The sequence below is a fragment of the Lithobates pipiens genome, unplaced genomic scaffold (genome assembly GCF_037356315.1).
Source record: "Lithobates pipiens isolate NorthernLeopardFrog02 unplaced genomic scaffold, aLitPip1_a1.2 Scaffold_18, whole genome shotgun sequence".
Classification (NCBI taxonomy): Eukaryota; Metazoa; Chordata; class Amphibia; order Anura; family Ranidae; genus Lithobates; species Lithobates pipiens.
This window is the reverse complement of record NW_027507758.1, coordinates 554111036-554135529: the sequence shown is the minus strand read 5'-3', so window position 1 is coordinate 554135529 and position 24494 is coordinate 554111036. Positions and strand designations below refer to the sequence as shown.

The window sequence follows — 24494 nt, the reverse complement described above, 5'->3', positions numbered from 1 at the left end:
CTACAAGTGCAAAGTACACCTGAAAGTGCCCTTGGAAGAGCAGTCGCTGTAGACCTGAGGGGGACATGCAAGGAAAAGTTAAGAAAAGCATTTTAGCTTGCACATGATTGGATGATAAAATCAGCAGAGCTTCTCCTCATTTCAGATCTACCCCTTAGATTTACAGCGACTGCACTTCCAAGTGCACTTTCAGCACAATTCCAGGTGCACTTTGCACTTGTAGTTTGCACCTGTAGTGCAAAGTGGATTTGCCTTTCGTAAATAACCCCCAGAGAGTGAGATAAAGAGAAATATACAGATAAAACCAGTTATATTGTATGAAGAGAGAAAGATTGATTAGATTGATATAGGGGAGAGAGCTAGATAGAGATATGTTACATTTGTCCTGTATACATAGAAATAGATAAACTGTGCTTTACATACAAATCGGTAAATATACAAAGAGATAAAGGAGTTGTAAACCCTCAAGGTTTTTCACATTCTGTGCATTTCTATGCATTAAGGTAAAAAGCCTTTTTGGTCTGCAGCTCCCCCCAGAGCCCCCCATTTATTTACCTGAACCCGATCTTTTCAGCGACAGGGACGAGCCCAGCAGCTCCAGCCATTGTCTCAAGTCCTCATTGGATAGATTGATAGCAGCAGGAGACATTGGCTCATGCTGCTGTCAATCAAATCAAGTGTGTGTGTGTGTGGGGGGGCAAGTCCTGCTGTCTGTGTCAATGGACATAGCAGCTGGACTGCAGCACGAGTGCTTCCATGGAAAGCGGCTCTCCGCGGGGGCACCCGAGAACAGGAGGAGCCAGGATTGCTGCCAGGGGAACCCCAGAAGAGGAGGATCGGAGCTGCTCCATGCAAAACCCTTACACAGAATAGGTAAGTATAACACATTTGTTATTTAACCGCTTGCCGACCAGCAGCCGTCATTATACAGCGGCAGGTCTTAGCTGTACATCGGTTCCTTTAAGCGGGATAGCAGGCTGGGGGAATTATACCATGTATGGCAATGACTTGCCAATCTTCAGACCAAAGTCTCCTGCTTGCTTACAGAAGTCAGAGCTAGTGCAGCAGATCTACAGATATCAGAGCCAGTGCAGCAAATATGCAGAAGTCAGAGTCAGCGCAGCAGATCTACAGATGTCAGAGCCAGCGCAGCAGATCTACAGATGTCAGAGCCAGCGCAGCAGATCTACAGATGTCAGAGCCAGCGCAGCAGATCTACAGATGTCAGAACCAGCACAGCAGATCTACAGAAGTCAGAGCCAGCGCAGCAGATCTACATATGTCAGAGCCAGCGCAGCAGATCTACAGATGTCAGAGCCAGTGCAGCAGATCTACACAAGTCAGAGCCAACGCAGCAGATCTACACAAGTCAGAGCCAACGCAGCAGATCTACAGATGTGAGAGCCAACGCAGCAGATCTACACAAGTCAGAGCCAGCGCAGCAGATCTACACAAGTCAGAGCCAACGCAGCAGATCTACACAAGTCAAAGCCAGCGCAGCAGATCTACAGATGTCAGAGCCAGCGCAGCAGATTTACAGATGTCAGAGCCAGCGCAGCAGATTTACAGATGTCAGAGCCAGCACAGCAGATCTACAGAAGTCAGAGCCAGTGCAGTAGATCTACAGATGTCAGAGCCAGCGCAGCAGATCTACAGAAGTCAGAGCCAGCGCAGTAGATCTATAGATGTCAGAGCCAGCGCAGCAGATCTACAGATGTCAGAGCCAGCGCAGCAGATCTACAGATGTCAGAGCCAGCGCAGGCGATCTACAGAAGTCAGAGCCAGCGCAGCAGATCTACAGATGTCAGAGCCAACGCAGCAAATCTACACAAGTCAGAGCCAACGCAGTAGATATACAGATGTCAGAGCCAGCGCAGCAGATCTACAGATGTCAGAGCCAGCGCAGGCGATCTACAGAAGTCAGAGCCAGCGCAGCAGATCTACAGATGTCAGAGCCAACGCAGCAAATCTACACAAGTCAGAGCCAGCGCAGTAGATCTACAGATGCCAGAGCCAGCGCAGCAGATCTACAGATGTCAGAGCCAGCGCAGGCGATCTACAGAAGTCAGAGCCAGCGCAGCAGATCTACAGATGTCAGAGCCAACGCAGCAAATCTACACAAGTCAGAGCCAACGCAGTAGATATACAGATGTCAGAGCCAACGCAGTAGATATACAGATGTCAGAGCCAGCGCAGGCGATCTACAGAAGTCAGAGCCAATGCAGCAAATCTACACAAGTCAGAGCCAACGCAGTAGATATACAGATGTCAGAGCCAGTGCAGGTGAACTACAGAAGTCAGAGCCAGCGCAGCAGATCTACAGATGTCAGAGCCAGCGCAGCAGATCTACAGATGTCAGAGCCAGCGCAGCAGAGTAAGAGCAGCACATTATGTCTAAAGACTTAGACCCAGCACAGTATGTCTAAACGAGTGAGAGCCAGATCAGTAGATCTAGAGGACTGAGAGCCAGCAAAGCAGAGCTACAGAAGTCAGAGCCAGCACAGTAGATCTACAGGAGTGAGAGCCAACACAGCACATCTACAGGACCGAGACCCAGTACAGTAGATCTACAGGACTGAGACCCAGCACAATATGTGTACAAGACTGAGAGCCATCACAGTAGATCTACAGGACTGAAAGTCAGCAAAATACATACACAGGACTGAGAGCCAGCACAATATATCTACAGAAGTGAGAACCAACACGGTATTCTGCTTCTACAGCCTGAAGGATAACCATGTACCACAAGAAGTCATCTTTTGTACATCATGGATGTGAAGGTAAGTTATATGAGCATTTGTGGATTTCCTGACAGCTAGAATAAGGCCGCGTACACACGGGCAGACTGTTCGCCCAACTTTGTCCGCTGAACAGTGTTTGGGCGGACAGTCCGCTCGTGTGTGGGCTTTCAGCGGACAGTTGGACGGACAAGGTTTTTCGGAATTTCCGAAAAACTGTCCGCTGAAACCTTGTTTGAGCGAACAGTCCGGCCGTGTGTAGGCTTGTTCGTCAAACAAAGTTGCGCGCATGCTCAGAAAGGATTTTCACGCCGGAATCTATAATGCAGTGTATAGGACGTCGTATTTTTCGTCCCGTCGTACGTGCCGTTCACGTCATCGTGCACGGTTTCAGCAAACTGTTCGTCCGTCGTGTGTGGCCATGTCCGTCCATGCTAAGTTTGAGCGGACTGTTTGCCGAAACTGTTGGACGGACAAAGTTGGGCGAACAGTCCGCGCGTGTGTACGCGGCCTAAGGCTTGTAATTCTCTTCCAAAGCCCCATACACACTATCAGTTTTTCTGCTGAGTTTTTCCTTCAGATTTACCAAAACCATATAATATGAGGTCAAACCTTAGGAGCTTCAATTTGTATGCAATCAGGCAGGCCCTTCTATTACATGGTTTTGGTAAATCTGAAGGAAAAAATCTGCAGAAAAACTGATAGTGTGTATGGGGCTTAAGATCTTCCAAATAACAAAGGGTCTTTAAAACAAACTTTTTTTTTATATCGCTCTCTGTATGAAATTGTAGTGTGAAAATTCCAAGCAGGCAGCAGTTTCAGAATTACTGCAAAATCACTAAACTCATTCGATGGTCAAAGTCCCCTAAATCATTGCATCTCCCCTTCTAGTTTTCGGTGGAACGACAGAACCTTTTGACGATGTCTCCATGCTTTTTGTTACAGCCTTGCGAATCGCTGTTGGGCTATTTGTGTTACTTATGCCGTGTACACACGACCGGACCTTCCAGCAGATTAGGTCCGACGGTCTTCCCGACGGACTTTTCAGCGGAGTTCCGACAGCCTTTCCGAATGAATGGATTTGGCCACACACCATCACACCAAAGTCCGATGGATTTGAACATGATTATGTATGACCAGACTAGAATAAGGAAGTTCATAGCCAGTAGCCAATAGCTGCCCTAGCGTTGGTTTTCATCCGTCAGACTAGCATACAGACGAACTGATTTTTTGACCAGACTCGAGTCCATTTGAAAGATTTGAAATATGTTCTAAATCTAAAGTCCGTCTGATTTTTTGACAGCAAAGGTCGGATGAAGCCCACACACGGTCGAATTGTCTGACGAAAAGTCCGGCCGTGTGTACATGGCATAACTCTAATAAAAATGATCAGTGAAAAAGATTGACTTACTTTTCCCTGCAAAGGCAATGCATAATGGGCTACTATGCATCACATAGTAGCCCATTATGTGTCACTTACCTGACACAGGTGCCAGCGATGTCCCCGATTTCCTCGCCGGCTCGAAGCATCCATCTTTCTTCCGAGGTCACGCACTCCGGCTCTGTGACTGGCTGGAGTCGCGTGACGTCACTCCCGCTCGTGTGCATGGGAGCTGCCAGTCACGGCATGTCATTTAATGAAAATGGCACGCCGTGACCCTTCTAAAGTACTCGGCGCATGCGCAGAAGAAATCCAGGGAAAGAGGGAATTGTAAATATCTCCTAAACCATGTAGGTTTAGGAGATATTTGCAGCACCTATAGGTAAGCCTTACTTGTAGGTTAAAGTGTGTTGTAAGGGTTTACAACCACTTTAAGTTTGGGCAAGCTTGGCAAGATGTAATCATCCATATCTGATATTTGGAGGGCACTGGAGATGCTGCCAACCATTGTAGCAGTCCGTGCTTTACGTGATAGCGGTGATTTTCTGGGTTCTGCTAAAGCGGGTTACCCTCTACACACAGGGTGTCTCTCACTTGGCACAACTGGCATTAATATTTATAGTGAATACAAGGCATTCTGTGATGGGACAATGGTAGATCCTGACGATACTGATGTCCTTTCTACCTCATCTAATTGGAGTATGCCTTGTATTCACTGTAAAAAAAGGTGTCCTTTGATGCGTGGCAGTGCTGAGCGAGCGACTCTCAGTGTGCCAAGGGGAAGCCACTTGAGCAGGACCTGGAAGATTGTTGCTATCACTGTATGTAGCGTAGGCTGTTACAGGGGTTTTCAGCATCCACAGCAGCCCTCTAGACATAGGATATCGATAATTAAACTGTGCTGAGCTGGATCAATATCAATTGAAAATAAAGATAATTCATAGAGTTCCACTTTACCATGTGTTAGTATGATAAAAATCTGCATTGTTATATTGTTTGTAATATGAACATGGGAGCAGCATATTTGTGCTAAAAGAGAACCCTTTAAAGAAGCATTAAAGTAAGCATTTCAAATCTGCAGGCGAGCAAGAAGGTGTATGTTACCTCCTGGATCTTTCTATTTTGTTTACAATTTACTGGTTCAATGAGTGCTCCTAGTATAGCTTTTGCTATACTCCAGTTTTCCAAGAGGTGGCAAATGGCTCTTCTACACAGCAGACAATCTGCCTGCCATCCTTTTCCCTGCCCATGCATCAAAAGCATTGGATTTTGTGAATAGGTTTACAGAATGTAAGTTCTATTATTAATAAATTGAATCGGTGATCATATTCCTGTGGGGTGCCAACATCCAAACTAGTTAAACACAAAAAATAAACCCCTAACTGGACTTGAAAGGCACTGGCGTAGTAGATTATTGAAAAAGGTAGAATTTATTAAACATAATACAACAAAATTAACAATAAATTTGTATTGGAATGATTACAGTTGCTGTACACAAAATCACCACACAGATTGCACTATGAAATTCTCTGGGTTTATCCGACGCGCTTCAGAGAATGTCTTTCTCTTCAGGGGTGTTATGAGAAGGTCAATCGTGTATCTACAATATAGTGGTTACAAAAGGTCACAAAGATTATTGTATAACAATCAGTGGTACAATATATGTCGCTATTAAATGTATTTGAACAAACTCACATAGAAGTGATGGAATTGAAAGTGAAAAACTATTAAAAACAACCATAGACAGAACTGTGTCTCCATAAACCTCCTGCTTAAATGGGCTGGTCTTGTCGATATGCTTTAGTATTGCATAGAAGTGTTGGAATTGAAATTGAAAAAAATGCCAGACTCCCCCAATGGACAATGGACAGCTAAGGACGCTGAAGCCAAACAAGCGGGCGACGCTCTGTGGGTAAAAATGATGATATATATAGTAAAGAGTAAACATAATAATATAACAAGTTCTAATTACCGTATGTTTACTCTATACTATATATCTGGCTTCAGCATCCTTAGCTGTCCATTGTCCCTTGGGGAGAGTCTGGCATTTTTTCAATTTCAATTCCATCATTTCTATGAAATACTAAAGTATATCAACAAGACCAGTCCTTTTAAGCAATAGGTTTTTGGAGACACAGTTCTGTCTATGTTTGTCTATGTTTTCCCCTCACAATTACTGCGACCACCTTCCCACTCTGTCCTCAACTCCCTAACCCACATCTTCAACCTCCCCCTCTGCTCCGGCACCTTTCCTTCCCCAATCAAACATGCACTGGTTACCCCCATACTCAAAAAACCCTCACCAGACCCCACCTGTTTGAACAATTTAATACCCATCTTCCTGCTCCCGTTTGCCTCCAAGCTCATGGACAACAACCTTCTTTACCCCCTACAGTCTGGCTTCCGCCCACAACATTCTGCTGAAACTGCCCTACTAAAACTCACCATTGACCTACTAACTGCTAAAACCAACGGCCACTACTCCATACTCATACTTTTAGACCTCTCTGCTGCCTTTGACACAGTTGACCACCTGTTCCTCCTCAGCAAATCACACTCCCTTGGCCACCATGATTCTGCTTTATCCTGGTTCTCCTCCTACCTATCTCAGAGTACTTTCAGTGTCACTTACAACTCCATCTCCTCCCCTCCCCTTCCTCTTTCTGTTGGGGTACCCCAAGTTTCCGTCCTTGGGCCCCTCCTTTTCTCACTCTATACCTCTTCCCTGGGCCAGTTGATAACCTCCTATGGCTTCCAATACCACCTCTATGCCGACGACACCCAGATATATCTCTCCACTCCTCAACTCATTCCATCGATCTCCTCACGGATCTCAAACTTACTGAATGACATATCAGTATGGATGTCACACCACTTCCTCAAACTCAATCTTTCTAAAACTGAGCTTGTTATATTTCCTTCTTCACAATTCCCCCCCCCCCCCCCCCGACTTCACCATTAATATCAACAACACAACCATTGGTCCCTCCACACATACCAGGGTCCTGGGTGTAATCCTTGACTCTGACCTCTCCTTCAGCCCCCACATCCAATCACTTGCTAAATCCTGCCGTCTTAACCTCCGCAATATCTCCAGAATTCGACCCTTCCTGACTAATGACACCACAAAGCAACTTATTCACTCCTTGATTATTTCCCGCCTTGATTGCTGCAACTCTCTCCTTAATGGCCTACCCTTAAGCAGGCTATCTCCCCTTCAGTCTATTATGAATGCTGCTGCTAGACTAATACACCTCACTAACCAATCCGTGACTGCTGCTCCTCTCTGCCAATCCCTTCACTGGCTTCCCCTACCCCACCGTGTAAAATTCAAAATGCTAACCATAACATACAAAGCCATCTACAACATCGCCCCCATCTACATCACCAACCTTATCTGCAGATATCGCCCAAATCGTCCCCTCCGCTCCTCTTAGGACCTACTGCATTCTAGCTCCCTTGTTACCTCCTCTCATGCTCGCATTCAAGACTTCACCAGAGCCTCTCACATCCTCTGGAACTCCCTGCCCCAGTCTGTCCGATCAGCCCCTACCCTGTCCACCTTTAGGAGATCCCTGAAAACTCATTTATTCAGGGAAGCCTATCCCACACCCACCTAACTGTCCCGAGCCGCCCCCATCAAATCATTCTCTGCAACTATTACCTTTTGTACCACCACCCCCTCCCTTTAGCATTTAAGCTCTACGAGCAGAGCCCTCTTGTACCTTTTGTATTGAACTGTACTGTAATTGTGTTGTCCCCCCCCTATACATTGTAAAGCGCTGCGTAAACTGTTGGCGCTATATAAATCGTGTATAATAATAATAATAATAATGTTTGTTTTTAATAGTTCTATGGAGTGTTTCATTGGTGACACCACAATATGCGTAAGTTTGTTCAAATACATTTAATATGGACATATATTGTACCACTGATTGTTATACAATAATTTTTGTGACCTTTTTGTAACCACTATATTGTAGATACACGATTGACCTTCTCATAACACCCCTTAAGAAAGAGATATTTGATAATCTGAAACGCGCCGGTTGAACTCAGAGAACACGTCGGGTAAACCCATAGTGCAACCTGTGTGGTGATTTTTTGTACAGCAACTGTAATCATTCCAATACATTTTATTGTTTATTTTGTTGTATTATGTTTAACCACTTTCAGACCGGACCATTTTGCTGGTAAATGACCAGAGGTCTTTTTACACTTTGGCACTGCGCTGCTTTAACTGGTAATTGCGCGGTCATGCAATGTTGTACCCAAACAAAATTTGCGTCCTTTTCTTCCCACAAATAGAGCTTTCTTTTGATGGTATTTGATTGCCTCTGCGATTTTTATTTTTTGCGATATAAACGTAAAAAGACCGCAAATTTTGAAAAAAAATGATATTTTCTACTTTTTGTTATTAGAAAAATCCAATAAACTCAATTTTAGTCATACATTTAGGCCAAAATGTATTCAGCCACATGTCTTTGGTAAAAAAAAAGTCAATAATTGTATATTTATTGGTTTGCGCAAAAGTTGTCACATCTACAAACTAAGGTACGTTTTCTGGAATTTACGCAGCTTTTAGTTTACGACTGCCTATCTCATTTCTTGAGGTGCTAAAATGACAGGGCAGTACAAAACCCCCCCAAATGACCCCATTTTGGAAAGTAGACCCCCTAAGGAAATTGATAAGAGGCATGTTGAGCCCATTGAATATTTTATTTTTTTGCCTCAAGCGATTGAATAATGACAAAAAAAAATTTTTTTTTTTTTTTTTACACAAAGTTGTCACTAAATGATATATTGCTCACACATGCTATGGGCGTATGTGAAATGACACCCCAAAATAAATTCTGCTGCTTCTCCTGAGTACGGGGATACCACATATGTGGGACTTTTTGGGAGCCTAGCCGCGTACAGGGCCCCGAAAACCAAGCACCGCCTTCAGGCTTTCTAAGGGCGTAAATTTTTGATTTCACGCCTCACTACCTATTACAGTTTTGAAGGCCATAAAATGCCAAGATGGCACAAAACCCCCACAAATGACCCCATTTTAGAAAGTAGACACCCCAAGCTATTTGCTGAGAGGCATGTTGAGTCCATGGAATATTTTATATTTTGCCACAAGTTGCGGGAAAATTACAAACTTTTTTTTTTTTTTTTTTTTTTTCACAAAGTTGTCACTAAATGATATATTGCTCATGCATGCCATGGGCATATGTGAAATGACACCCCAAAATAAATTCTGCTGCTTCTCCTGAGTACGGGGATACCACATATGTGGGACTTTTTGGGAGCCTAGCCGCGTACGGGGCCCCGAAAACCAAGCACCGCCTTCAGGCTTTCTAAGGGCGTAATTTTTTGAGTTCACTTCTCACTACCTATTACAGTTTTGAAGGCCATAAAATGCCAAGATGGCACAAAACCCCCACAAATGACCCCATTTTAGAAAGTAGACACCCCAAGCTATTTGCTGAGAGGCATGTTGAGTCCATGGAATATTTTATATTTTGCCACAAGTTGCGGGAAAATTACAAACTTTTTTTTTTTTTCACAAAGTTGTCACTAAATGATATATTGCTCACGCATGCCATGGGCATATGTGAAATGACACCCCAAAATAAATTCTGCTGCTTCTCCTGAGTACGGGGATACCACATATGTGGGACTTTTTGGGAGCCTAGCCGCGTACGGGGCCCCAAAAACCAAGCACCGCCTTCAGGCTTTCTAAGGGCGTTACAGTTTTGAAGGCCATAAAATGCCAAGATGGCACAAACCCCCCCCCCCCCAAATGACCCCATTTTAGAAAGTAGACACCCCTAAATTTAGGGGTACACTAGTGAGACTAGGTAATAAATGGCGGGTGCCCTGAAACTATAAAAAAATAACTAACCAACCAGCGTCACCTGTAACAGTTATATGGTGATCACTGGTGAAAGGGTTAACTAGGGGGCAATCAGGGGGCTTTATGCGGTAGTATATGGGGGTCCCTGGCGCTATAAAAAGCTGCGGCGAACCTAAATACCTACCTGCCTAACTAGCGTCACCTGTGACACTAATACAGCGATCAGAAAAACGATCGCTTATTAGGCTGGGTTCACACTGGAGCGATGCGGGAACGCCACGAATGCGCGGCGGGTTCCCGCATCGCATGCCTCCCGGCGGCAGTTCACACTGCCCTATGCGAACTGCTGGGAGTGTCAGTGAAATGTTAATGACACCCCCAGATCAGTTCGCATATCGCAGTGCGATCTGCAAACTTGGATCGCATGGTGTGAACACCCATGCGATCCGATTCTGCTGCGGACCAAAAAAAGGGTCCCGTGCGAGTTTGCGGCGGGTGCGGCGGGTGCGACACTAATTCAGCCATACTATCTGTATAGCTGAACTCGAATCGCACAGAGATCGGATGTGATTTGCACTGCAGTGCGGTGCGAATCACATCCGTTCTCATAAACCGCTGCAATGTGAACCCAGCCTTAGTGACACTGGCGACGGGGGGTGATCACGGGGTTAAACCTTTATTGGGGGGGTTAGGGGGGTACCTTAGAACTAAAGGGGGCTAACCCTAACTGCCCTAACAGTTATTAGTCACAAATGACACCTGCCGGGTGATCAGGGGGTTAAACCTTTATTAGGTAATAAATGGCGGGTGCCCTGAAACTATAAAAAAATAACTAACCAACCAGCGTCACCTGTAACAGTTATATGGTGATCACTGGTGAAAGGGTTAACTAGGGGGCAATCAGGGGGCTTTATGCGGTAGTATATGGGGGTCCCTAGCGCTATAAAAAGCTGCGGCGAACCTAAATACCTACCTGCCTAACTAGCGTCACCTGTGACACTAATACGGCGATCAGAAAAATGATCGCTTATTAGGCTGGGTTCACACTGGAGCGATGCGGAAACGCCGCGAATCCGCGGCGGGTTCCCGCATCGCATGCCTCCCGGCGGCAGTTCACACTGCCCTATGCGAACTGCTGGGAGTGTCAGTGAAATGTTACTGACACCCCCAGATCAGTTCGCATATCGCAGTGCGATCTGCAAACTCGGATCGCATGGTGTGAACACCCATGCGATCCGATTCTGCTGCGGGCCAAAAAAAGGGTCCCGTGCGAATTTGCGGCGGGTGCGGCGGGTGTGGCGGGTGCGGCGGGTGCGGCGAATGGCTGAACTCGAATCGCACAGAGATCGGATGTGATTTGCACTGCAGTGCGGTGCGAATCACATTCGTTCTCATAAACCGCTGCAATGTGAACCCAGCCTTAGTGACACTGGCGACGGGGGGTGATCACGGGGTTAAACCTTTATTGGGGGGGTTAGGGGGGTACATTAGAACTAAAGGGGGCTAACCCTAACTGCCCTAACAGTTATTACAGTCACAAATGACACCAATGCAAAAAAAAAAAAAAAAAAATGACATTGGTGTCACTGTGACTGGGGGGCAGGGGTAATTGGGGGGGTGATCGGGGGGTAAAGGGGGGGTGTGAGTGTGCCTGGCATGTTCTACTGTGTGTGGGATGTGTTGGTGCAACTCACTGATCCGCTCTCCTCCGTGTCGGAACGAAAAATACCGACACGGAGGAGAGAATACATCACTTCCTCTCCTGTGTTTACATTACAGGAGAGGAAGTGATGTCACCGGGGATTTCCATTCGTCGGGAGCGATCGCGAGGGGGTGGCCATGAATGAATGGCCGTCCCCTCGTCCGGGATCGCTCCCGAACGAAAACCGACCGCCGCAGGCACCGGGCGGGGGCCCGATCGGGCCCCCGACCCGCGGGAGGCAAAGGACGTACATGTATGTGCTTATGCCTGCCCGTGCCATTCTGCCGACGTACATCGGCGTGCGGCGGTCGGCAAGTGGTTAATAAATTCTACCTTTTCCAATAATCTACTACACCAGTGCCGTTAAAGTCCAGCTGGGGGTTTCCTTTTTGTGTTGTTCTATGATTGGGCAAAGGGAGAGGAAGGACGGCCAGTGCTGCTGCAAACAATGCTATGGCTACAGTGTAGGAGACCCAAAGTTGGGGTGGCGGAAGTAGTAAAGAGAGTTGCAGGAGGTGGTGTATGTACGCCTCATTATTTTTAACTTATTGTGTGCCAGCAGAAATTAAAAACATCTCCTGGAGTACTTCTTTAAGCCTCCAGGCCCCTCCCGCATTTGCTCCTGCTGGGACGTCTTGTAAATTTGATGGCCAAGGTCCTGATCTTCACGCCGGTGTTGATCTTTTGCTTCTATATTTACAGTCATATATTTTTTTTGTGGAAAATCAGTTTCAGCACTATGGATAGCTCCAGACAGTACATATACTGGCAGGAGCGAATGTGCTGTCTGGTATTGGTTATATTGGTATTGGGCTAATGTAATTAAAAAATATATATATTAGAAGTGATCTTTATATAAATAAATGTTTAATACGGGGTAAGCTGATGACTCAAAGGCGTTTTTTTTTTTTTTTAAATGAGACTCTATGCAGCCTGTGTGAACAATGCAGGCAGGGAGAGAGGAGCCACAGTTCACTTTTCTGATTTATTCATGTACTGTATGGCAGGGCTCAAAATTTCAAGTCCTGAGCTACTAGCCAGGTCTCAAGGGTTACTCGCCACCAGTTGCCATGCGAAACCCCTCCTCTGTCCCACCCTAATTCCACCCCTAAACACGCCCTCATAAATTATCTCCTGAAATTACACTTAAATGTTTTATGCAGAATTAAGTTATAAAAATAAATATTAACAGCGACTTTTATCCGTGCCCAAAGTGCAGCCTGTGCCCGCCAGTGTAGCCTGTGTCACCAATGCAGCCTGTGCCCGCCAGTGTAGCCTGTGTCCGCCAGTGTAGCCTGTGTCCGCCAGTGTAGCCTGTGTCCGCCAATGCAGCCTGTGTCCCCAATGCAGCCTGTGCCCACCAATGCAGCCTGTGCCCACCAATGCAGCCTGTGCCCACCAATGCAGCCTGTGTCTGCCAGTGTAGCCTGTGTCCACAATGCAGCCTGTGTCCCCAATGCAGCCTGTGTCCCCAATGCAGCCTGTGTCCGCCAGTGCAGCCTGTGTCACCAATGCAGCCTGTGCCCACCAGTGCAGCCTATGCCACTAGTGCAGCCTTTCACCAATGCAGCCTGTGTCCCCAGTGCAGCCTGTGCCACCAATACAGCCTGTGTCCCCAGTGCAGCCTGTGCCACCAATACAGCCTGTGTCCCCAGTGCAGCCTGTGCCACCAATACAGCCTGTGTCCTCAGTGCAGCCTGTGCCACCAATACAGCCTGTGTCCCCAGTGCAGCCTGTGCCACCAATACAGCCTGTGTCCCCAGTGCAGCCTGTGCCACCAATACAGCCTGTGTCCTCAGTGCAGCCTGTGCCACCAATACAGCCTGTGTCCCCAGTGCAGCCTGTGTCACCAATGCAGCCTGTGCCCACCAGTGTAGCCTGTGTCCCCCAATACAGCCTGTGTCCTCAGTGCAGCCTGTACCATCAATACAGCCTGTGTCCCAAGTGCAGTCTGTGACCCCAGTGCAGCTTGTCACTAATGGAGCCTACCTGTGCAGGGGAAGAGAGAGGAGAGCCACTGCTGCCTGGTTTATCAGAGCGTGAACATAACAGCTTTGATTTCAATAGCTGTGTGTTCCACAGCTCCTCTCTTGTCCAGGATTGGATGGGTGATCTGTCTATCAAAGTGCCTCGGACAAAGAGGAGGGGCAGTATATGACTGCGGTTGGCGGGGACCACGCAGCGATTGAAATGAAAGCTGTTATGTGCCCCGGCACTCTGATAAACCAGGCAGCAGCTTTCCTCTCTCTTCCCCTACAATCGCTGCCGGTGGTGCCCCCCACAACCCCCACCCGCTCCCAGGCAGCCCACACTTGCCAGCCCTCAAAATCCACTCGCAAATGTAATTGTCAGCCTGGGATATTGAGCTCTATAAAAAGCATTTTTTTTTTGTGATTGTAAATGCTTTTTTTTTTTCAAATAACAGAGATTTATACTTACCTGCACTGTGCAATACTTATACTTACCTGCTCTGCTCAATTGCACAGAGCAGTCCTGAAACTTTTATCCCTGGGTCCCCCGCCAGGTTCTTGGCTTTATGAGCTTGTTCCTGAGCTGCGCTGCTTGCGTTTATAGACACAGACAGAGGGACTTGATCTTGCCCCCCCCCCGGTTTCCTTATCACTGGCTTTGATTGACAGCAGCAGAAGTCAATGGCTTCCGCTGCCTCAGCAAAGCCTGTGGAACCCAAAAGTGTGGGGATAGAAGAGCTGCAGACATGCACAACACTGGATTGAATGAGGGCTCAGGTAAGTGTAGGGGGTTAAGTGGAGATCTGATACCTAAACATTTTTTTCCTTAAAAGAGAAGTAAAAGGATTTTTTTTTTTGCAGATTTATACTTACCTAGGTGGATGCAGCATCGGTTCGATGCTGCATCTGTCCAGTGGCAGCTCTGCGCTGTGAACTGATCAACCGAACACCGTTGATCGCTCAGTGTTCAGAGCTCTGTGATCAGAGAGCTGTAGACTGTCAGTCACATCTCTCTGCTCATTGAAGTGCTGAGCTGTGGAGGGGCGGGAATCAGGCATCTCAAGCTCACAGCGTCTCGCTGAGAGGCTGAGCCTGGTGTCAGTCCAGGCACCTGGCGAATCCAGACTCCGTGGTGCCTGGACTGATATCGGTGACGTCAGCAGAGAGCAGACTTCACTCCGTTCTCTGCTGAAAACGGGTTTTGCACTCCTGTGATCCATAAGAGAAGTACACTACAGCCAAACGAGCTTTGACTATATTTCTCCTTTAACGTATAGAATACATTAAAGGATAAGGTCACCTTTCATAACATGTTACACCCATATTTAGGGTATATCATGAGATATGTCAAAAACAGACCGGACCCGAGCTTCCCCCCGATCCCCCGCTCTGACAGCTAGTGAGGATCCCTCTCCCCCCTGTACGATGTATGGGCATGGAGATACACTGACAGGTCTGCAGGAGACCTGCATTGCACCAGCGATCAGCAGATCACTAGTGCCACGCTTTAGAGGCTCCAGAAACAAAAAAATAATAACTGCACATTTTTTTTACCTGCAAAAAAAATGCATTTATTATTTTTTGTTAAAAAGGTGAACTTTTCTTTTAAGATAAAAATAGTTAGGCTTTAGAAACACTTTAACAGACCATCTAAGAATATTTAACCTCCCTAGCGGTATGATTCAGTCTGGAATAAGGTGCTGAAAGCGGTACAATTATTTTGCACAGAAATCTGGCTTTTATTTTGTAGTCATGTAATTCTTAGGAATAACGCTCTTAAATCTGTTCAAACCAGAGTCTAGCAGACATCCCGGGTATGATAAAGTTTATAATATAATAAAGAATAATAAAATGTATTCAATAATGTAATAAAATCCTAAAACACTGAAAAATTGACAGTTTTTGGTTGCTATGGACAATCTCCAAATTCCAGGCAGTAAAAAACAGTATTTATAATATAAAAGTGCATGCAGGGCATTGCACAAACCACTAGGGACAAAGGGGGTGTGTATTTTTTGTAAACAGCACTGTAATCTGTAAGATTACAGTGCTGTGTGTGTTTAGTGTGTTTTAACTTTTTTGAATTTGCCGCCGTTCTCCGCTCCCGTGCGTCGTAACGTCGCAGGGAACGGAGCTCGGCGGCATTTGTCACTGTGAATCGAGCGGAGGACAGCTCGATCGCACAGCGCGGCGGACATCGCTGGATCCAGGGGACAAGGTGAGTAACGATCCCTGTGTCCTCCCCTGCATCGAGCGAAGCCATCCCGAGTCTGGCTCGGGGTTACCGCTCCTGTCAGTATATTCCTACCCCGAGCCAGACTCGGGATTACCGCTAGGGGGGTTAAGTACACCTGATGCCACATACACACGATCAGATTATCCGGCGGACTTGGTCCGCCAGACATTCCGCCCATGTGTGGGCTCTGGTGGACTTTTTCTTCCCAAAAAACTTAGAAAGATGTTTTGACTCAAAATTGTGAATGGACAATCCGCCCGTCTGTTTGCTAGCCCTCCGGACTTTTAAAATGAACGGACTTGCGCACACACTTTGTAAAGTCTGTTCATTTTGAACGTGACTCCAGGTAGACAGAACTAGCAAATGAAGTGAATGTCACCGCCTCCCTCAGCGAGATTGACACCTCGCTAGCCCTGTCCCTGGTATGGATTTAAAGGGGAAGCCCTACGCCCAAAAAACAGCGTGGGGGTCCCCCCAAAGTCCATAGCAGGCCCTTATCCGAGCACGCAGCCCGGCTGGTCAGGAAAGGGGATGCGGACGAGTGAGCGCCCCCCCCTCCTGAACCAGGCCGCGTGCCCTCAACATGGGGGGGTGCTTTTCCTATGGCCCCCCACCCCAAAGCACCTTGTCCCCATGTTGATGAGGACAAGGGCCTCTTCCCGACAACCCTGGCCATTGGTTGTCGGGGGCCGGCGGGAAGGGGGCTTATCAGAATCCGGGAGCCCCCTTTAATAAGGGGGCCCTCAGATTCTGGCCCCCCTACCCTATGTGAATGAGTATGGGGTACCATGTACCCCTACCCATTCACCTGGGGAAAAAAGTGTACATTAAAAAAAACACAACACGGTATTAAAATACTTTATTAGACAGCTCCAGAGGTCTTCTCTTCTTCCGTCTTCGGGGGTCTTCTCGCCGGACTATTCCGCTATCTTCTGCTCTTTTACTAGCAAAGGAGCCTGGCTTTCTCCTTTGTTGCCGCTGCCGTCCTGGAGTCTTCTTCTGACTTCGGGGGTCTGGCTTAGGACTACTGAGTATACATATAACTTATCGCGGCCATCCGCACAGTTTACAAATATCCTTACATATTTTGTGTTTTTTGCACTGTACACTTCATTTATGTATTAGGGTTTGGATTGCTGCCTGTAGGTTTTACCTGTACAAACCCTTTCGCACTGTTTTGCACTTTATAGCATTTTTGTTGCACTTATGCACCTTATTAGTTTACAGTTTATATATTTTTCACATATCTGCTGAAGCTACATTAGTAGTAGCAGTAGCAGTAGTACCGAGATTAAGACCTGAAGTCTCCTTGCATATACAGTAGAATAGTACTGTGTATGAGGGAATACATTCAGGTTTTTTCAATTTATAGGGGGGTATGTTACATATATGTATAGTTTTACTTTCTTCTTGAAGAAAGTAAAACTATACATAATTAAATGCAGCCACTGGAGCCCCATCATATGCAGCCACTTGTGTCCATCCTATGCAGCCACTTGTGCCCAACAAATGCCGACACTGTGCCCCCCTGCCTGCCTGCTGTCTGCCAGCACTTACCCCATCTTGGTGGTAGGTCAGGCAGCGGTGACGGCAGCGGGCTGTGGGATGGATCCTGTGTCCTCCATGCATCTCTTCTCATTCTGCTAGGCTTCCAATAGGAACACCTGTGCCTTTAGCCAATCAGGTGAGGGGTATTAGACCCACGCCCTCTGATTGGCAGAGAGGCAGTTTGGTGTTAGAAAAGCAAATATTCATTTGCTTTTCTAACACAACTGGGTGGGCTCTGAGCACAATGCCCTGCGCTTGAAGTCCACCTTTTTTGAAGCCTATTACAGCCTATGGCTTTAATCAGGTGCTTCAAAAAAACAACCCCGCCGCTGGAATTCAGGCACCCTGTGTCCGAAAAGGGACCAGACGTCTGAATAGGGGGTGGCAGCGGCGGCCATGGCTAGATTCATGCAATGCATGAAACTACAGGCATAACCCACTTTTAAGTACACAATGGGGTTTATTTACTAAAGCTGGAAAGTGCAAAATCAGATTCACTTCTGCATAGAAACCAATGAGCTACCAGGTTTTATTTCCAAAGCTTAATTGAACAAGCTGAGGTTAGAATCTCATTGGTTTCTATGCAGACGTGAGCCTGATTTTTGACTTTCCAGTTTTAGTAAATAAAACCCATTGTGTACTTTTAAGTGGGGTATGCCTGTATCCATTATTCATAGAGGGGGGTGGCGTGACAGAGAGAGCGGCACCCATTTGCCCTTAATAGACTCACCGCCACTGGTTGTTACTGACGTGATGAAAATTTCATGTGAATAGCGCTTTTAGAAATAGATTTACCTAAAAAAAGGTAATGTGTTCAATACTTATTTTACCAGGTGTACATGAGGGAGGTTTACTAGAACTGGATCACTCATAATCTGGTGCAGCTGTGCATGGTAGCCAATCAGATTGTAACTTCAGCTTGTTCAATTAAGCTTTCACAATAAAACCTGGAAGCTGATTGGCTTCTATGCAGAGCTGCACCAGATTTTGCACTCTCCAGGTTTAGTAAATCTCCCCCATAGTTATGTTGGTCTAAGCTGGACCAATGTAACTATGTGATATCCCCACAATTGGAATTCCTCTGTAGGTTAAGCTGTAGCCACAAAACACCAGAATCAGAGCTGTTACTATAGATAAAATCACACATAAGGATAATACTATAAAATGATGAAATAAGACATACAGTATATCTAAAAGCAAAGATTTAGCAGGAGGAAGCTTCTGTGATTTCATATATTTATCTGGAGGAAATTTGCAGTCTCATTTTAATTGCTTAGCGTAGTTGTCCTTTCACTATACCCCGATCTTTTTTTATCATTACTACAGCTAAAAATAGGCAGCGTTTTATTCTGTGGAATACACGAGCAGGGCCGTCTTTAATATTCATTGGACCCTGGGCAAAAATTTTCTTGCCCCCCCCATACAATTTCACTCTCCATCTGCTCTGAGACAGGCAATAAATAGCAGCTAGACTTAAAATCAGTTTAATGTATCAGATCAGGCAGCAATTGAGATTCGTTGCCAGTGGTTACAGCATATCATTACTGCTAACTGACTGGTTGCTAGAGGTTACAGCACACTACGAGTCACTGATTAGTTGCTAGAAGTTACAGCAAATGATTTCTGCTTCTTAATCGGTTGCTAGAGATTACTTTATAGTATTACTGCTCACTGGTTGCTAGAGGTTACAGCACATCATCTCCTCACTGCAGGGGAGCATGATCTACATATAAATGCCACCTTTACTTACATATCAATACAGCCGCCCGCAGCTATTTACATATGAATGCCGATTATTTACATGTAAACACAGGGTCTGCAGGTGAGTAATCTGTACACAACAGATTACTCAGAGCTGGGCAGCATTAGTACCAGCACATCACACTGAGATATTGGGATTGTTGGCAAGTATGAGGCAGCTGCTTTGGGCCCCACAACGACAGGGCCCAGGGCAGCTGCCCCTTTTGCCCTGCCTTAAAGATGGCCCTGTACACGAGTCAGCTCTTAATTCAGGTAAAATGGTTGTCGATCCAATACTCCCAACAGATCTTACATATGGGAAACAGATCTTACATATGATTCACTGCTGAAGCCACATTCCGTCCTCATTGCGGAAACCTTAGAGCTTCTAGAGTAAAGCACTGGGAGACATTTACTAAAACTGGAGGGGAAAGATTTACTAAAACTGGAGCATACAGAATCTAGTTCAGGTGTGCATAGCAACCAATCAGCTTCTAACTTTCAATCAGCTTGTTCAATTAAGCTTTGACAATAAAACCTAGAAGTTGATTGGTTACAATGCACTGCACCATATTCGGTGTGCACCAGTTTTAGTAAATCCCCCCTTAGACCCCTTTCACACTAGGTAATTTTAAGGGTATTTTTCAGGCGCTTTAGCATTAAAAAAAAACCTCTGTCAAGCGCTTGAAAGAAGCCTCATCTGCAAACCCAGTTTGAAAGCCCAAGTGCTTTAAGAGCCCTTTCACACTGCCAGCACCCAAAAAACGCTGGTAAAGCGCTGCGTAAAAGTAGCTGCGCTTTACCAGCATTTTTCAAGCGCTATTGGGCACTTTTAACCCCCGCTAGTGGCCAAATAAAGGGTTAAAAGTGCCCACAAAGTGCCGCTGCCAAAAGCGATTTGCAGGCGTTTTGCAGGCACTTCCCATTGATTTCAATGGGAAGGGGTGCGTTAGGAGCGGTGTATTCATCGTTCCAAAAGCGCTGCAAAAAAGCTGCTTGCAGGACTTTTTTTGATGCCCTGCCAGCCCAGCACCTCAGTGTGAAAGACCTGTGTAGTGTGGGGGCTGAGGAACTGTATACAGTGCTGAGATGGGAAAGGAGCAATGTCAAGTGACCTGCCAGGGGTCCCTCTCCTCTGATTCTCCAACGGTAATCACTGTCCTCTCATGTAAAGAGGAACTCAAAACTCTTAAGCCACTTTGGGTATCTTGGCATGCAGTGGGTGTTTCTGCACGCACGGTTGAAGTGGTGGGTGGTAATGAGGGGGGGTCCAGGCCAACTTTTGCATCGGGGCCCATAAGCTTCAAGCTATGCCTTGTGTGGTGCGATCGCTATTTACATAAGTATGCAGGACCTACATGCATGTTTACATTTGTGCATGAGCATGGGTGTATGGGGCGCTTACATTTTTTTTATTTTTGGATGAACTTTATTGCTATAACAAGGGATTAACAACACTCATGGGCTTTGATATATCCAGTTTAAGCCCATATCTCTCCTTTTGCCTCCAAAGCATGTGATCAAAGCAAGATCAGTTTGATCAGATGCTGTACAAACCAGTAATGGCTTCTAATCAAAACAAAAGTAATGTAACAGAAGAGGGGAAGAAACTCTTTCACAGTGATTGCGATTAGAGCGGTTATATCGGTAGTGGGCTCCCCGATGGGACAGGAGAGCCCGGTAAAGGTGGAGGGGGTCCCCCTTGCTCCATCTGTAAAAATGACCGAGAGGCTGTAGAGCCACTTGGACCATTTTTCCCCAAATAGCGAAACACTCAGAGAAAAAGGATAATACCAAGACCATTGTTGTAACTGCACTGATCCTGATCCTTGCTGAACTTGAATCCATGTATGACTGGCTTTAGTTTGCCTCTATAGATACCCTGTGCTGTTATTCCAGGTATAACAGGCCCCTGTGCACAAATGGCATCCCACACTGTGTATTTTTGGCCCAGGGATAACATCTAGCACCGTGTGTCACGGGCCCACAGATCAGGTGGCACACCGGATATGGCAATGGTACACTCATGAAAGGAGGATGGGAAAAGGGAAGTCTATTATAAAACATTTTCAGATGGGCATTCCAATCAGGTCCACCTATCAGTTTTTACGGCTGACTTGATTGGAAGGTCCATTCATCCCTATGGACAAGCAGCTGTACACAGACTTGTGTCCATTTACACCCGCCTACCCCTGGGTTCGATCAGGCCCTTAAAAAAAAAGGGTAGAGGACTCTCTCTTCAGTTTAAGGTGAAGCGGTTCCTACTGAACTGTCCGAGATTCAAACCATGTATGGGCAGGCTGATTGCACCCAAGCTTATTGATCAATCCACTTGGGTACAACTAGCCTGTTTGATTTTTCATGAGATCATTGCTAGAGGTTAAGCAATAATCACTGTGGCTCTCCCCATGAAGAGAACACAATAGCTCCACGGGATGGATTCCCCCATCAACATCAGTGTTGATGGGGGAATGCACCTATTTTCTTTCCTGCAACCACAGGTTGAAAATCTAACCATCTATGGCTGGCTTTACAGTCATTGGAGTTGCACCTGCTCTGACTAGATGGAGGTTGGAATCAGACCTGTGTTCCGGTGCATTGTGTTTAGAACGAATAAAAGAAAAAAAAAATTCTTACACACACTATTTATTTTTATTTCATTTTATTAAATGTTTTGCACAATATAGCAATAAAGTATATACGTAATTTCTTCTGCCATGATGCACCACAATGCATGGTAGTGCGTTAAACTGCATTGTGTTGAATTGTACTGCATGTGTGTTGGAAGTGCGTTTGGTCAATGTGTTGGGGTACCATTGACGATGGATGACACTGCACCACACTGATGCTTGTAACGTGAATTAAACAAAACATAGGTTGCGGTAATGCACATTTACCACAACACAATGGTGTGATTTGGCACTAAAGCATGGCAGTTCACAGAACCATCCAAAACACACATTTCCCCAGCATACTTACCAGCTAGCCAGCATAATATAACGAAAAAAAGGCTAAACTGTTTCTGCAATTTACATTGGATGCAAATATATGTGAAGCCGCACTGCCACGTCAAGGCCCCTCTGCAAAGTGCGGTCCCTAACTATAATGTTTCCAAATTGATAAATATATAGCAAGAAATAAATTGAGTGTCTAAACTAGTTGCAATTTTTTTTAAAAACAGAGGTTTTTGTTATATATTTGCATTCATAAGTGAAGCTACATAGAGCTCCCAGGGATCCCATTGGATCTTCCTTGTGGCTTGTGCTTGGTCACAGTGAGACCTCGTATGATTGGGATTTCTGTGTCCCTCTAATGTAATGTTTCCAGGGTATATGCCTGTTAACCCTCTAAGTCTTAGGTGCTCGCAGTGATACTGGTGTTAGGTTTAGAAAGTCTCTAGCACTCAAAAAGATTATTTCCACTTATTGTGAAAAAATTTCATATTATTCCAGCCACTGTTTTATTGCTGGTTTGATAGTACCAGAAAATAAAAAAAAAACTGGCCTCCAACCTCCCCTTATAGCCAGTCCAACACACACCTAAAAAGTATCAGCCTCCCGCCTGCAAAAAAACCCTGTGTCACTCCTTCTGGAGCCTGAATGGCCCACTCTGATAGAGCCAGAATGGGGGTGTCACACTCTCCTGGAGCCTGAAAAGGCCCATTCTTCTGGAGCCAAACTGGCCCATTCTTCTAGAGCCTGAACGGCCCGCTCTGATGGAGCCTGAACGGCCCGCTCTGATGGAGCCTGAACAGCCCGCTCTGATGGAGCCTGAACAGCCCGCTCTGATGGAGCCTGAACAGCCCGCTCTGATGGAGCCTGAACAGCCCGCTCTGATGGATCCTGAACGGCACAGTCTGATGGAGCCTGAACGGGGGTGTCACACTCTGATGGAGCCTGAACGGGGGTGTCACAGTCTCCTGGAGCCTGAAAAGGCCCATTCTTCTGGAGCCAAACTGGCCCATTCTTCTAGAGCCTGAATGGCCCGCTCTGATGGAGCCTAAACGGCCAGCTCTGATGGAGCCTAAACGGCCCGCTCTGATGGAGCCTAAACGGCACAGTCTGATGGAGCCTGAACGGCACAGTCTGATGGAGCCTGAACGGCACAGTCTGATGGAGCCTGAACGGGGGTGTCACACTCTGATGGAGCCTGAACGGGGGTGTCACACTCTGATGGAGCCTGAATGGGGGTGTCACACACTGATGGAGCCTGAACAGGGGGGTGTCACACTCTGATGGAGCCTGAACAGGGGGGTGTCACACTCTGATGGAGCCTGAATAGGGGTGTCACACTCTGATGGAGCCTGAATGGGGGTGTCACATTCTGATGGAGCTTTAACGGGGGTGTCACATTCTCCTGGAGCTTGAAAAGGCCCATTCTTCTGGAGCCAAACTGGCCCATTCTTCTAGAGCTAGAGCAGCCCACTCTTCTGGAGCCTGAATCTCCCACTCTTCTGGAACCTGATCGGCCCAATCTCCTGAAGCCTGAATCTCCCATTCTTCTGAAATCTGATCGGCCCAATCTCCTGGAGCCTGAATCTCGCACTCTGATGGAGCCTGAACATCGCACTCTGATGGAGCCTGAACCTCGCACTCTGATGGAGCCTGAACCTCGCACTCTGATGGAGCCTGAACCTCGCACTCTGATGGAGCCTGAACCTCGCACTCTGATGGAGCTTGAATGGGGGTGTCGCACTCTGATGGAGCCTGAATGGGGGTATCGCACTCTGATGGAGCCTGAACGGGGGTGTCACACTCTGATGGAGCCTGAACGGGGTTGTCGCACTCTTCTGGAGTCTGAACGCGGGCGACACACTTTTCTGGAGTTTGAACAATTTCTTCCAACTTGTTGGCAATCTTCACTCCCAAAAATTCTGCACCCCTCCCATTTAAGTGCAGTCCATCCCTTCCATAGAGCCGGGAAGCGACTGCAAAGTCAGACCAGTTCTCCATGAAGCCAAACTCCTCTTCTCTGCACCAGTTCTTCAGCCACTTGTTAAGCTCTCTAAGCTCCTGCTGCCTTTCTGGTGTGGCTTTAGGTACAGGCAGTATTTCTGAAAATACTGCTTTGGAGGTCCTTTTTTTCAACATAATCCCTATGTCCTTGAAATCATTTTGTAGACTGCTCCATCTTCCTCTAACTTGGTCATTTGTACCAATATGTACCAAGACAGCTGGGTCCTCTCCAGCCCCACGCAACAATCTTTCCATCCGATCTGCAATGTCCCGAACCCGAGCGCCTGGTAAACAACATACTGTTCGTAGTTGAGGGTCTTTGTGACAGATTGCCCTCTCTGTCCCTCTAATAATTGAGTCCCCTACCACCAGTATCTGC

The 24494-nt window shown here is 46.4% G+C and overlaps 1 protein-coding gene across 3 annotated transcripts in view; it reads left to right on the top strand.

The window, feature by feature from the left end:
* Window positions 1-24494, top strand: part of LOC143988956 (uncharacterized) — a 570864-nt gene that overhangs the window by 4514 nt on the left and 541856 nt on the right. The window contains exon 1 of one of the 3 annotated variants that reach the window (XR_013276943.1): window positions 724-2780. The exons of the other annotated variants lie outside the window; for them this stretch is intronic. The gene's annotated coding sequence lies outside the window, so the exon portion shown is untranslated. Of the gene's footprint in view, window positions 1-723; window positions 2781-24494 lie in introns of those variants that run through there. 3 annotated transcript variants of the gene reach the window in all.